At 43.4% G+C, this 10,358-nt stretch overlaps 1 pseudogene; it reads right to left on the reverse strand.

Moving 5' to 3' along the window:
• Positions 1 to 9,772: 9,772 nt before the first annotated feature.
• Positions 9,773 to 9,988, reverse strand: LOC142047175 (U4 spliceosomal RNA; annotated as a pseudogene).
• Between the last annotated feature and the right edge of the window lie 370 nt (positions 9,989 to 10,358).

Consider the following 10,358-nt stretch of genomic DNA (forward strand, 5'->3'; position numbering starts at 1 on the left):
GGACGCACACTATCGAAGTAACGTGCCTAGTGTGGACGCTCACATTCGACTTTATAATATCAATTTTATGAGACCGATTTTAGCTAATTCCATATTATCCCGTAGTGTAGACGTGGCCTGATACACCGTGCTGACAGACATCTGAGACCTGTAGTGCAGAGGACCAGCAGCAAAAGGGTTAAACAAAAACTGCACAGCAAAGAGCTGTCATTTATTTTATGCTTCACTGAAGATATCATATGAGATCTGGGGGCTCTTTTCTATCTGGGGTTATGCAGACATGCTTTGCTGCATTTTTGAAAATGATGTGCCTAATCTACTGAGTTTTTCCCAGGCTACACTGTGGTATGGTCCCGGGGATCTCATCAGAACAACCGATAGTTTTGAGAGACGTTTGCTCACATTGGTTTATGATTCAAAGATTGAAATGACTGGTTAACCCTTTCCAAGATGATGATTTCATTTATGGTATTCAAGAGATAAATGGTTATTCCAAAGCACAAAAGATTCTGTACCATTGTATCTCTAGCTAACGATAAGCCGAATTGCTCACTACCCTTACTTTCTCTGCTATATTGTCCTTTCATTTAATAATGGCCTAGATATCATTTATATGGGATGGCCCTGTCTGGAGACTTTATTGTATTATATTAGAAACTGTATTTCCATATTATTTGTGCCATTCAAGATGCACCTCTATGGAGAGTTTCCCTTGGTTAATTAAGCACTGAGCTCAGTATTAGCTCACATCCTGGCCTTCCTTTCAGAGGCGGGGGTGAGCGGCACCTTCTCTCAGTGAGCTAATACATTTCAGCTGAGAAATTAATTGTGGGATTTCTCTCTGCTGTACCTTATAGAGAGAGATTCTATCTTCTGTCCTTTATTCCCTTTGCTATATTTAATACTGTTTTGTCTCTGTATAATCTGCATTGATTTTTGCTCTCTGAAAAAGTAAACCGCATTTTAAAAAAATCAGAAGTGCTACATTAACAATGATGTGAAAGGAAATCTGTGTGGGTGGTGTCTGTGCAGAGGGTGTGAGCCTACTGCATGTATGATGTATGTAGGCATGGACATGTGTGTATTTTGTTTGTGCAGATTAATGAACATGCAGTGAACTTCCATGAACAGTGTGTATTGTGAGCAGATACAATATGATTCTGCATACAGCATGTGTGTGCACATGCAGTGTCTGAATACATGTGCAGAGCATGTGCTAATATATGTGTATGTGCGTGCATAAGGTTATGTACGGGGACTCTACTAAAATATAGACAATTTGTGGAATAGACTAATTTTGCATTGGTGAGAGTTGCTCAGCAACTACCCATCTTTGCTGTAGGCTAGATTGTGCAATCCTTACTCAGGTTGGAAAGTACTTAATTCCACAAGTAGTCCCATTGACTTCAGTGGAACAACTCAAAGGAATCAGTGCTCACCAGCGTGAGAAAGGGTTGCACAATCTAGCCCTGTGTTTGGTTTGGAGGGGCGGGCAGAGTGGGAGAGAGGAAAGATTATTTACATCTCTCCTCACACTCTATACCACACCTGGGCAGGTGTTTTCCTGTCTGACTCCTCCTCTTTCCCCACTACACTGTCAGGGACTTAGGCAGATAAATTTGGCAGCTCCATGTGAAGAGGGACAGAGATGGAACTTCCTTTTGGAGATACTTTATTGTCCTGAGAAGACCCCTCTCTCTCTCTCTCTCTCTCTCTCTCTCTCTCTCACACACACACACACACACACACACACCAGCAGTAACATTTTCCAACTGTGATTTTCTGAAATGGATCAAGTTATTATTCAGAAAGACTTGGGAAGCAGCCCACTTTCAAGAAAGTAGAATGGAGAGTGCTGTACCAGTTTGACCAGCCAGAGGAAAATGAGCATTGATCAGCAGCCAGTAGTGGATAGGGACCCTATTTATTCTCCCTTGGATCCTACCAGCATTAGATACTAACTACAGTTAGCAGCTGGTATATGCTGGCATTATCAACTATAAACATTTCTCAAGTAACAGAGAAGTAGCCGTATTAGTCTGTATCCACAAAAACAACGAGGAGTCAAGTGGCACCTTAAAGACTAAGAGATTTATTTGGGCATAAGCTTTCGTGGGTAAAAAAATCCACTTCTTCAGATGCATGGAGTGAAAATTACAGATACAGGCATAAATATGCTGGCACATGAAGAGAAGGGAGTTACCTTACAAGTGGAGAACGAGTGTTGACAGGGCCAATTCAATTAGGGTGGATGTGGTCCACTCCCAATAACTGATGATGAGGTGTCAATACCAAGAGAGGGAAAATTACTTTTATAGTGAACCAGCTGCTCCCAGTCCCCATTCAAGCCCAAATTAATGGTGTTAAATTTGCAGAGCTACAATTCATTTGCAAATTTAACACCATTAATTTGGGCTTGAAAAGGTAACTGGGAAGCCAGTATTTATTGCCCTGCATTTACTGTAAATTTCATTTCCCATGCATGACTGAAAGAAGTGGTTTTTTTAATAACCCCCTCAAATAACCCACGAAAGCTTATGTCAAGAATCAGAAATTCTTTAGGTCTTTTTAAGGTTGTCACCAATATCCACCGCCTGGACTCCCACTCCTGCCTCTCGTTTTAATAGTAAACATTCTGAGTCTGATCGCCCGATCTACTTATACTGTCTAAAGGCAGCCTGTTTGAACTTAGACTAGACTTTCATTGCTGTACGATGACTTGAAGGATAATGACTGAGAAATATTGAACATTTAGCGTGGGCAAACGATACTTATTTTAACATGAATGAACTTGAAATATGCAATTAATTTAAACAAATATTGCTGGATTTTTTGTTTCTTGGTTTTTTGTAGAAGAGGAGTGTTTTCCCCCCCCTTACCTGCCGCCTCGTTCTGCCAATGGAAGCAAAGAATATAAAACCCTCCCCCAGCTAGGAGGGACAGTCCACAGTCTATCCCCTTGTTGATAAAAGTGCAGCGGAGAATCTCCCTGTGGCACCTTATAACTACAGACGTTTTGGCGTGAGCCCTTTTCGTGGGGTGATACCCACTCGTCAGACTACGTCAGGTAGTTGAAAATTCCAGGGCAGGTATTATATGCTAGCAAGCAAGGCTAGAGATACGATGTTAGTCAATCAGGAGGAATGAGGGCCCCCTGTTCTAGCAAGAGGTGTGAAAACAAGGGGAGGAGAAACGTGTTCGTAATTGGGCAAGCCTTTCACTAGTCTTTGTTTAGCTTCCAGCAGCCTGACGTGTCTCGACTCTTGGAAATTTGGTTTGGTGACCAATGTCACCTCTGTTGATGGCCCATACTATGGGTAAAGTGGGGTAGCACGTAGACTCCTTCCTGGGTTGAGGAGAGCTAGCCCCTCACCCCTCACCCTCTAGCAACCCTTCTTTCCACTCTCCGGCTCTGTCCATACGGAGCTTCAGAAACACCCCCCACCACTTGCCAACTGGTCTCCTTCCGTCCCAGGCTAGCACCCCTCCTCACCACCATCCCGGAGTAACGGCAGGAGAGGGGTGGTGCGACCCAGCCCCAGAGCACCCTGGAGGATCGTACACAACCCCGCGGCGCGCCAAGTCCGCAAGCCCAGGGGCCACCTTACAATCAGGAAACTGGAAACAGCAGGCAAAGCAGGAGCAGGGGCGGTCTGGGTGGCGGATCGTGGGCGGGAGCCATGCCTCTGTTCGGGAAGGCACAGCCTTCCTCAGGCTAGCTGAATCCACTCACTCCTTGGGTAAGAATGAAGTCAAGGGAATGTGAGATGCACTCTCAATGCCTCCTCCTGTGTAGTAATCCCCTCAACCCCTGCTAGGATCTGAACCTAAGGATCCCCAGAACACAGCTGCATATTGTGGTGGTGTATTTCTAGTGATTATCTTTAACTGTGGATGAGTAATGGACTAGCATGTCCTAATCAAGGAATGTGCATGTGTCAGCTTTGGCACAAGGAAGCCAACCAGTCTCAATTCATCCAGGACTTAAAATGCCACGGCTATGCTATGATTGTTTACAGCAATAGCTTTTTAAATTATGTGCCAAAGGGAAGCCCTGGCAGCGCTCTGGGCTTCCTTTTGGCAGTTTCAATAGCCCTGGCAAGACCTCCATCCTCTGGACTTGCTGCATCAGTTATGAATGTAAAAAAAATGCTTGAGCCGCAGCACCTAATTCTGTGAGCCCTGGTAACCGTCTCTTTCAATTAACAAAAAATTAGCCTGTTACAGCAATAGGGCATGGAGTCAAGGATTCTCAGATTCCTGCATCCCAACATCTAGGCAATCATGACTTGTGGTAGTGTTGGGCGGCCACTCAAACTGCTCTGGTGGCTCACTTACGCTGCCATAAGCAAGGAGATACATGCCTCACCGACTGTAAATATTGAGATATACATTAGTAAAACATTTCACTTAAATGAGGCTTAGTTAATAAAAATCTTATGGTGGTTGCATTTTTTCAAAGCCACATCCATTTTCAAATATACTCAACAACAAAACCTGTGAGGTAAGTCATATATTACCATCAGGTAAAAGGCAAACTTAAGTTTCTTGCCTAATTCTCTGGCAAGTGTGTGCAAAACTGGGATAGGAACTCTGTACTTCCTGTACTTTCAATCCCCAAACAAAATCCACTAGAGCACAACTAACCTTTCTAACTTTTTAAATCTAATGAGAAGCCCTGCAGAGCCTAACATATTAGTATAAATTCCCTTTACCTAAGAATGAGCAAAAATTAACATTTTAAACACAAAAGGTCAGTGATTTCCCTAACACTTAATGAGAGGTAGTATAATGAGAGGCAAGATCTATGAGAGACCTCCATGGTTGTGATCTAAAGCATGGTGAGGCAGTAAGATGACCATACTGACTTTCTTGTTAAACAAGTTTTATTTTTTCACTTTGGTCAATGAAGCGTAGAGCAGCTGTCACATTCCTTTGTTCGAAAACAGTAGTAGTGAGACATAGCGAGTATACAGCTTTGTCAAGTATTAATCAGTTGCTTGTTCTGTTTAATTACTACATATTTTTTTATGGTTTTGATAAAATAGTCAATGGAATTAAACCCCCAAAATCAGCTTTAATTAATGTTATCTAATTTGGCTTTAGCAATGCAAAAACAAATACAGAATTTCACTATATTTCAGTGCTATTTATGACTACAGAGGATGTAATTTTCAGGAACATGTTAATAAGGAAGATACATGATATTAATATAAGAGATAAAAGGAATATAACTATCAAAATAATTATCTAATTGAATAATAAAGTTTCCACTCTTCTAACAAAGCCATTTAGAGTTAGAATCTTTTTTGTCTGGTTTAATAATAACCACTATATTTTGCTTGCATATCCCCCGAAAGAAGAGACAGTAGAGCTTTTATGGCCAAAGCTTTGACCAGATTCACACACAACAGAAGGTGATAAAACATATTTACACTGATACTATTCAAGAAAAGGAATGGGAGGGATGGAAGGGTGAAACTCCAACCTGCAACATTAAGCAGCAGTAATGTAAAAGCAATCCAGAGCAGAGCATCCGTTACTTCTCAGCTCCAGAGCTCTTGATACATTGCAAAATGAAAGTGGTTTTGAAGCAGAAGTCAAGAAAAACATGAAACTGTGACATTGGTGAAATCTTAAAAGGGGTTTATAAATAGTCTTCTTCCTTTGCCAATGTTGTTCTATAAAATAATAAATGTGCTTGAAATTGTGATTTTAATAGGATTGAATTTGGGAACAAAATGTATTAAAGATGCAAATTAAACTCACAAAGAGAATCCAAGATGATGCTTTATCTGCTGTACAAAAAGTGATTATAAGAGAAAATCACTCAGGAAACGTGATGTAGAGTTTTTAATTGTGGTTATGAATGAGGCAAGGACCATGATCAATCATGCAAAACAAAATGCTGCTGTGTGTTGCATATGAATTTAGCAGGAGATATCACAGCCAGACTAACAAAAAGACACTAGAAAAATGACTCACTCTGGGATTCTAGGAAGTGGGAAATGTGAACCAGACTGAAAAAAAAACAACCCACGGAGTAAAGACTGACACTGGTGGTAGCTGTTATGGGAACTTTTCCCCCTCCCTCCTTTTCTGAAACTTTTTGTTAAGGCAAAGTTTCAATAAAACATTAACATATTACACTGCACACTACTTATTACATATCCAGGACATATTCAAAGAACCTAGCTAAAGATTCTGGCTTCCAGACTGGGGAGTAGTCCTCCAAGTCCACTAAAAAAGGTATTTAGACATTTGGTTACCCATCTTCATTTTAGCGATTCTCTTGTGTATGTATTTGGTGTGAAAGCTTTTCCATTACAAGAGCAATCCATATTTTATAACACAGTTCCATAGGAGGAGTCATTGCATTTTTCCAATAATGTGTAATAAAGTCTAGATGCTAACAATAAAAACATTAATTTGTCATTCTGTTTAAAATGCAACTCCTTTACTGGAGCATTAAGTAAGCAGGTCAGGGGATCTCTAGAAAGCCAATATTTTGTGTTATGGGAAATTTTAAAACAAGAAACTAAAAAGCTTTGGCCAGTTAGAAAACTGGTTACAATTCCAATCAGTAATGAAACCTGGGTCTGAGTCTCCTCTCTCACTGCTGTAAAATCAGGAGTATCTGTTATAATAGCATAAAATCTCCAAATGGTAAGAAGTTACAGTTTATATTAGTAACAATTTACAGTTTTGCAGAGGAACTTTCATGCCAAATCACTTTACAGCCTGAAGTGCCAAACTGTGAAAGTGCTCACTCAATTTTTACATGGCCACGAATCAGCACATTCCCACCAAAGCCACTGGGATCTTGACCTGATAAGCAATGAATTAAAACTGAACAAGAACTTGCAAGTTTGGTCCTATACACACAAGGAATCACCTTAGCCACCTCTGGGATAGGTCAGTTTTCTGGTCTCTCAGGCTTCCCATAAAATACTACACATCGAAGGAAACCTGGAGCTTAAAACAGTGTGTGTTTCCAGTGGTTAGAACAAGCAGCAGAGAATAATTTCTCATAGTTTCTATTTCCAGATCTGCTATTGAGTCCCTGCGTGCCCTTGAGCAAGTCACTTAACTTTCCTGCATCAGTTTAGCCATTGGTAAAATGGGAATAATGTCTCCTCATAGACAGAGCTGGCCCTACGTTTTGCCCATAGGAATTAACACCTATGAGAAGATATCAATCTCCATTTCTACCTGTGATTGGGCACTTCTCCCCACCCCCTTTGCATACATATGCAACCTGCTGCTTCCTTGTCATTTTTGTTATGTGGTGAGACCTCCACCACAGTTCTTTTTATGGGGCTCACCTGGACTTTGGTGACCCGCCAACATACCTTGAGAAGCCAGGAGCGGACCAAAGTGAAGTCTTCAAACAGGGAGCAAGAAAAGTGATTAGAGAATGAATTCTCTGCCACAGCCCACTCAAAAGTAGGGCCAGGTCTACACTGCGACTTTAAATCGGTTTAATGGCCGATATACCGATTTAACGCTGTATCCGTTCACACGACGTCGTCATTAATATCGAGTTGAACTCGGATGCAGCGGGCAGGTAAACAGGAAAAGCCCCGCGAACTTTTGAATTACATTTCCTGCTTGTTCAGCGTGGAGCTCTGATCAGCACGGCTGGCGATGCAGTCTCAAATCCAAAAAGAGCTCCAGCATGGACCGTACGGGAGATACTAGGTCTGATCGCTGTATGGGGAGACAAATCTGTTGTATCCAGCTCCGTTACAGAACACGAAATGCCAAAGCGTTTGAATAAAAAACTGCAGGATACACAGCGCTGCGTGACAAGCGTAACGGGAAGCCAGAGACTCAAATGGACTCATGAAGGGAGGGAGGGGGTACTGAGGACTCCAGCTATCCCACAGTCCACAGCAGTCTCTGAAAATTATTTGCATTATTGGCAGAGCTCCCAATGTCTGTAGGGTCAAACACAGTGTCTGGCGTGGTTCAGGGAACAGCTCCTCAGTTTCTTCCCCCCCCCCACAACGTGAAAAAAAAGGGTAAGAAATCATTCCTTGACTACTTTCTATGTCACCCTATGTGTACTGAATGCTGCTGGTAGACGGGACGCTACAGCACTGAAGAGCAGTATCCGCTCCTCTCCATCTCTCCTCTCTGGTGGTAGACGGTGCTGCAGGACCTGCCCACCATCCAGGAGAACCGCCTAAATGCTCAACAATCGAGGGCAACATTGCTGGTTACCGCTAGCAGTAGATAGGACAGAACGGCTAATAACAAGCTTAATCATTGAAACTTGGGGCTGAAAATTTTTGCAATCACATTTGGGATTGACTTGCTTGGCAATGAGTCAATTCCTCCCTTATGGTGTCTAAAAATAGAGTCCATTCTGCCTGGACTGTCATAGCCCCGGGAGGCTGCCTCCAAGTGCCTCCCCCCCGACATCATTTTTCTCTCACTAACAAGTCTCTGTTTCTTATTCTGGTATCCTTAATACTTCATGACACAAACGGGGAGGGGCACTGACACGGTAGCCCAGGAAGGTTGAGGGAGGAGGAAAGCAACGGGTGCGCTTCTTGCAGGGGCAACCCCTGTGAATACTGACACGGAGCACCTGTGCTCTCTGATACACTGGATCTCTGTTACACTTGCCTATTATTCTAGGCAGGACAGTGCACCACTGACCGCTCTGGTCCGCAATCCGAACTCGGATGCGGAGTGCCGGTAAACAGGAAATCCCCGAGAGCTTTACAGTGACATTTCCTGCTTTCACGTGTCCAGCTCTGATCACCACGGGTGGCGATGCAGTTCAAATGCAAAAGTATCTCCTGCATTGAACCTTACGGGAGATAGCAGATGTCATCGCTGTATGGTGAGACAAATCTCTTTTATCAGAGCTCCGTTAAAGAACAGGAAATGCCAAAGCCTTTGAAAAATAAACTACAGGATACACAGCGGTGCGTGACAACAGTAACGGGAAGCCAGACACTCAAACGGATGGTCATGGAGGGAGGGAGGGGGGTAATGAGGACTACAGCTACCAGTCTCCACAGCGGTCTCTGAAACTATTTGCATTTTTGGCTGCGCGCCCAATGTCTGCAGCGTAATACACGGTGTCTTGCGTGGTTCACGGAACAGCTCGTCAGTTTTTTCCCCCCTCCAGCACGGTAAAAAAAGTGAAATAAATAATTCCTTGAGTACTGTAAATGTCACCCTCTGTGTACTGAATGCTGCTGGCAGACGCGATGCTGCTGCGGTGAAGAGCAGTATCCGCTCCTCTGCCCCTCCCCAGGGTAGACGGCCGCCCAGTGAGTGCTCTTGGCTGAGTGTGGCCGGGGGCTCCGGGGTGAAAATGGGAATGACTCCCTTTTTCTGACAGTGGATGGTACAGAACGCCTGGTAACTGTCTTCATCTTATCACCTGGGGGCTGAGCTTCATCAGACCCCTTCCTCTCTTGCGTAAAGAAAAGATTCTGAACTGCATGGACTGTCATAGCCCATGGTGGCTCCCTCCCCCTCATTTGATCTCAGTAACTACTCTGTGATTCTTATTCATGCATTCTTCATAATATCATGCCAACAATGGGTGGGGGGGCACTGCTGTGGTAGCCCAGGTAGGTGGGAAGCAATGGTTGCGTTACTTGCAGCGGCTCCCTCTGTGAATACTGACACGGAGCAGCTGCCCTGTGCTACACTGATTTAATACACTGTATCCTATTCTTGTCTGGACTGACTCTATTTTTATTAACCGTAAAGGGCAGGATTGACTCAGTCCCAAGTGAGTTAATCCCCATTTTCCTTTCAAAAATTTACACAGGGTTATTATCCGTTCTGTCCCATTTACTGGTGAGTGTAACAAAAAGAGATGAGAAGGTAACAGTTTCTGCTGTCTACAGTAGTACTGTACCATCTACCACCAGGAAGGGGGAGAGAGCGGATTTTCAAGTAGCAATAATCACACCTCAGATTCACTTCATTGGTTATGATACTGCCACTGTGCAAAGCTCTAATGCTCTTCAGTGCTGCAGATTCGCCTCTATCAGTACCATTCAGTACAAAGAGGGTGACATTGTAAGTACTCAAGGATTGCTTTATTTAACTTTCATTTCTCGTGCTGGGGTAGGGGAAGGAAACTGAATAGCTGTTCCGTGAACCATAAAAGACACCGTGTTGTAAGCTACAGACACTGGGCGCTAAGCCAAGAATGCAAATAGTTTTACGAGACTGCTGAGGACTGTGGGATAGCGGGAGTCCTCAGCACCCCCGTTCCGTCCTCCATGATCCCCGGCCCCTGATGCTAATGTTAATGGTCGCGGGGGTTCTGGGTAAATGTCGTCAGTCATTCCTTGCTCCGGGAAAACATCAGCAGACAGTCC

Source organism: Chelonoidis abingdonii, chromosome 7, assembly GCF_003597395.2.
Source record: "Chelonoidis abingdonii isolate Lonesome George chromosome 7, CheloAbing_2.0, whole genome shotgun sequence".
NCBI lineage: Eukaryota > Metazoa > Chordata > Testudines > Testudinidae > Chelonoidis > Chelonoidis abingdonii.